Below are 5,673 nucleotides of genomic sequence, written 5' to 3'. Positions count from 1 at the left end.
CCTGGTAGAACAGGAGTCCCGTGCCAGGAGAGTCAAGCCAAGAAGAACAGGGGTCACCACACCTCCCCAGTGTCTACTTATAGAACAGGGTGTGACTCCAGGCGGAGTGGGCCTCCCCCTCACTCTGAACTCTTGTGCAGTGGATAGTACTTCAGTCCAGCAAGAGAGGCAGCCACTGCAGCTCTTCCTGAAGGGAGTGACACTATTTGAAGCAAAGCATGATAAAGCCCTTGCCCATGCCTCGCCGTATGGATCCATTGGTAGGAGCATGGTCCCATACACCAAAAAAGGTTGCAGGTTTGATTCCTGGTCAGGGCACATACCTAGGTTGTGAGTTCCATCCCAGGTTGGGATGGGAGGGCATGTATGAGAGGCGACCAATCGATGTTTCTTTATTTAAAAAAATCAATAAAAATATATCCTCAGTTTAGGATTAAAAGAAAAATTCCTTGCCTATAGTGTTGCCAAAAACAATGGGATCTTGGTGGAGAGCAGTTAGGAAGATGCTCGTGGTTCCACAGTATTGGCAGCAATGAGTAAAAAAAGTAGAGAAATCAGAAATTTAACAGAGAGAACCATGGAAAGAGACAACCAAGAAATGCCCTCCTGGGATAGGAAGGCTACACCCAAGTGATAGACTGCACCCAGGAGCAATCAGAACAGGACATGGATCAGAGTTGAAAACATTTCCCAAACGGCACACAAATCCATCACCAAGGGTGGCACCAGCACTAGGACAACTTCTAATGAAACGGTGGCTGAACAGTAAGCTACTCCAACCCAGGAGCAGCTCCTAACATGGTAGACTTAAAAATGAAATCACATATATCCCTGGCAATCTGAAACTATGTGTATGCCAAAGGCTGTACTCTCTCAGGAGTGAATGGAGAAGGAAAATCAAAGCTACTAGTCCCAGGATAAACAGGGACCAAAAGTATAATTTCCTTCACCTGCAAAAGTAGTCTTGATGCTACTTACATAGCCAGTGGTGAAGGCGAAAATCTAATTGCCAATAGAACTTAAGCATAATCTTTGACCAATAAGTGGCATATGCCAACCCATGATTGACCACTAAATAGCCAGGTTAAAAAGAAAAAATAGAAAGATTGCACACTGGTGGGAAACAGACTTCACAGAGTTAGTTCAGCCAAGTAACTAAACAAATAAATCAATGAAATGGGAAACAACAGCAGCAATATGAACCTCTGGGGGCAGGGACAGACCTGGAACCAATATCCAGAGCTTCTACAAGATATTATCTCAAATGCCCAGTCTTCAACAAAAAAATCACGAGCTATTCAAAGAGCAGAAAAGTGTGACCTATACAACAGGTGAAAGCAGGCACTGGTGACTATTTTGAAGGAGTCCAGATGTTGAACTTAGCAAACAAAGACTCTAAAGCAGCCATTTATAAATATGTTCAAAGAAATAAAAAAGAGCATGTCTAGAGAATTAAACAGAGACATGAGGACAATGTCTCTCCCAATAAAGAATATTGATAAAGAAACAGGAATTATAAAAATGAGCCAAATAGAAATTCTGGAGTTGAAAATTATAATAACAGAAATTTAAAAATCCACTAGAGGAGTTTAAAAGGAGATTTTATCTGGCAGAGCAAAAAGATCAACAAAATTGAAGATAATCAACAGAGATCACTCAATCTGAAAAAAAATAATAAAGAAAAATAAACAGAGCATCTGAGAAATGTAAGCCATCATTAATCACATCAACATGTATAATGGAAGTACTAGAAGAAAAAGAGGCAGCAAAACATTTTTAAAATAGCTAAAAATCTCTCAAATTTAATGAAAAGTTAATCTACCCATTTAATAAGTTCAATAAATAGGATAAACACAAATAGACCACATTCAGATACATAATAGTAAAACATTTGAAAGTTGAATATGAAGAGAACATCTTAAAGGCAACAAAGGACAAATAACTCATCACATACAAGGAAACTCCAGCAAATTGTCAGCCAAGAATCAGCAAAACTCTTTTAAAGATGAAAACAAAGCAAATACATTCCCAGATAAATAAAAGCTGAGAGAATGTGTTGATAGTAGACCTGCCTATCACTTAATAATAAGAAATTCTAAAGGAAGTTCTTTAGGTTGAAAAGAAGTGGTATCAGACAGTAATCTTAATTTATACACACACACAAAAAAAACAAGGAGCAACAGTAACGGTAATTGTAAAAGACAACAAAGTGGTGTCTGGGAAGATAATGGACTAGGAGACTCCAGGAACCAGTCCTACCACTGCGGGGAAAAATACTATTGGAAAGGCACCAGTAGTCAGAACCAGCTGTTTGGGAAATCTGGAGTCATCATGATGTAAGAGGCCGATAAAATTTGGTGGATTTACATTTTACAGAGAAGTTACCATCTTCCATTCCCCAGCCCTGCAGCAGGTAGATGTGGGGATGGCCGCCTATGTTCCTGCTGCACTGTGAAGCTGCCAGGTTGAGCAATGAGCACCTTGTCCTCCAAGGATCAGGGATCTATGTTGATCTGCCTGAAAGATCACTTTGGGAGTTGGCCATTGTTTCAGCCCTCTCAGACTGATGCAGCATACTTACCTGACAGTGTCTGTCAGGGGAACTGAGAAAAACAGAATCTCTTCTTTTTCTTTCTTTATTGGATCCATATATTCAAGAAATTCTCCATTACCCCATTAGTTGACTGTTGAGATCATAAAACAGAGGCTCCAGTGAGTGACCACACATGACAAGAAATGTAGTTCTTCCAAAAATAGTTTAAAGAAGTCACTAAAACATCAGCAATTCCTGGAGAAGGATAATATGATTCCTAGAGTCACCACATTATGATATTAGAAATGCCCAGGTACAAAGCAAACAACAACAACAAAAAAATCAGGAATGTATGGCCTGTTCATAGGGGAAAATAGTCAACAGACATTGAACATACCTGACAAGAGTTTAAATTAGCTGTGTTAATGCATGTGAAGAGCTGAAGGAGCCCAGGCATAAAGCCTTAAAGAAAATTGGGAGAATAATGTATGAATAAGTAAGAAATATCAATGAAAAGATGAAATTTTTCAAAGGAACCAAATAGAAATGCCAAAAATAAAAAAAGTTGAAATAAAAAATAACTAAAGGGGCTTAATGGTAGAGTTAAGCCACCAAATGAATCTGCAAGCTTGAAGATAAGGCAATTGAAAATACCAAGTCTGAAGAGAAAAAAGAAAGTTAAGAAAAATGAATTGAGCTGAAGGCAGCTATGGGACACCATCAAGAGTAGTACCATATGCCTTATGGGAATCCTAAAAGGAGTAAAAAGAAAGAAGAAGAAACATATTTGAAGAACTAACAAAATAAAACTTCTAAATTTGATGAAATATATAAATATACACATCTAATAAATTCAAAACTCTAAGTATAATAAACACAATGAAATCCACACCAAGAAACACTCTAATGAAACTGTCTAAAGCCAAGACAAAGAATCTTGAAAGTATTAAGAGAGAAGTGACTCATCACATACAAAATCTTTCCAATAATATTAACAGCCAATTTCTCCTCTGAAATCATGGAGGCCAGAGACAGTGAAATGATATATTGATAATGCTGAAAGAAAAAAAATGTCAACTAAGAGCTCCAAATCTGACAAAACTATCTTTTAAAAATGAAGAAAAAGTGAAGGCATTCCAAGATAAATTAAAGCTAAGGAAATTCATCACTCTTAGGTCTGCCCTATAAGAAATACCAAAGGGAATACTATAGGTAACAGTCCTATCACAGTAAAAGTGGTTACATGAAAGCTAGTATTGTGTTTTGGGTTTGTTATTCCTCTTTTGTTTCCTATATGATTTAAAAGACAAATGCATAAGACAATTATATAAATCTATGCTAATAGGTACATAATATGCAAAGATGTAATTTATGACAATAACATAAGGTAAAGTAAATAATTGGATAGGACCAGGGTACATGTATGCTATTAAAGTTTTGTTGGTATCAATTGGAAATAGAATGATATAAATTTAGGGTGTTAACTACAATCCCCATGATAACTACTAAGAAAATGACTAAAAATTATATAGGAAAATAAATAAAGAGGAAATCAAAATGGTACACTAGAAATAATTGATCAGACATAAATGAAGGCAGTTTAAGAGGAGCTGAAGAACAGTAATATGATATTAGCAGACATTTAGAAAATCAGTAGCTACATGTCAGAACCAAGTACTTCATTATCAGTACTAATTTTTAGTCTAAATGGATTTAACTCACCAATTAAAAGACAGTTATTGATAGAATTGATAGAATGGGTCTTTAAAAATGTTCCAACTACATGCTGTGTAGAGAGACACTTTAGATTCAAAGATACAAAGGATTTGGAAGCAAAAGGATGGGGAAAGATACACCATGCAAATAACAATGTCAGTAACACGAAGTAGCTATGCTGATATCAGACAAAATAGACTTTAAAACCAAAGCTGGAAAAGGGAGAGGCCACACAAAGAAAAAGAAGGGCTAGAGAAGAATAGAAGATTTTGAATGAAATTCTGGAAATTCTAAAATTTAGAGGTAGGAAACAGGGGAAGGATCTTGAAAGGGAAACCCCCAACTAGGGAAACCTCCCAAACTACAAATTTTCTAGGCTTTTACAGATCATGCTGTGGTATAAATACACATGCTAGAACCCTTCAGCATCAACCCTAAGAATGGATGCAATTGAATTTATCCACTCACTCTTTACCCACCCCTTTTGACAAGTGACCAAATGAACAGTGACTTATCCAAAGTCAGAGAATTATAAAACACACATACACACCACCATCACCACCATCACAACTGACAACAACAGCAACATTATAGATCAGCGGTTCTCAACCTGTGGGTCGCGACCCCTTTGGGGGTCGAACGACCCTTTCACAGGGGTCGCCTAAGACCATCGGAAAACACATATATAATTGCATATTGTTTTTGTGATTAATCACTATGCTTTAATTATGTTCAATTTGTAACAATGAAAATACATCCTGCATATCAGATATTTACATTATGATTCATAACAGTAGCAAAATTACAGTTATGAAGTAGCAACAAAAATAATTTTATGGTTGGGGGTCACCACAACATGAGGAACTGTATTAAAGGGTTGCGGCATTAAGAAGGTTGAGAACCACTATTATAGATGCATTGTCTTTCTTCTCCCATACTTACTGTCTTTATTGTGTTTTGAGATCCTCCAAGGTAGACTTGTAGGGGTACAGTCTACTTGGAACCCTGGTAGATTTTGAATCAATGGAATAAATTGGGGTTGACTATATATATATATATATATATATATATATACACTAATAAAAGAGAAACATGGTAATTAGCGTACGACCGCTACACTTTTCATTGGCTAATCAGGGCGATATGCAAAATAACTGCCAGCCAAGATGGCGGCCGGCAGCCAGGCAGCTTGAAGTGAACATGAGGCTTGCTTGCTTTAGTGACAGAGGAAGCCAATGTTCCCTGCCTGCTGCTGCCGGCCTCTGAGCTTGCAGTTTGAAACATTGCTACAAATATAGAAGCTAAATAAAACCCCAGAAACCTGCTTTCAGTCAGCCGGGATCTCAGAGCTGGAGTTGAAACAGTGTTTCGATTATAGAATCCAAACAAACCAGATACCTGCTTTCAGCAGCCGAGGTCTCAGA

The sequence above is a fragment of the Myotis brandtii genome, unplaced genomic scaffold, assembly GCF_000412655.1.
Source record: "Myotis brandtii unplaced genomic scaffold, ASM41265v1 scaffold140, whole genome shotgun sequence".
Classification (NCBI taxonomy): domain Eukaryota; kingdom Metazoa; phylum Chordata; class Mammalia; order Chiroptera; family Vespertilionidae; genus Myotis; species Myotis brandtii.
This window is presented reverse-complemented; position numbering follows the sequence as displayed.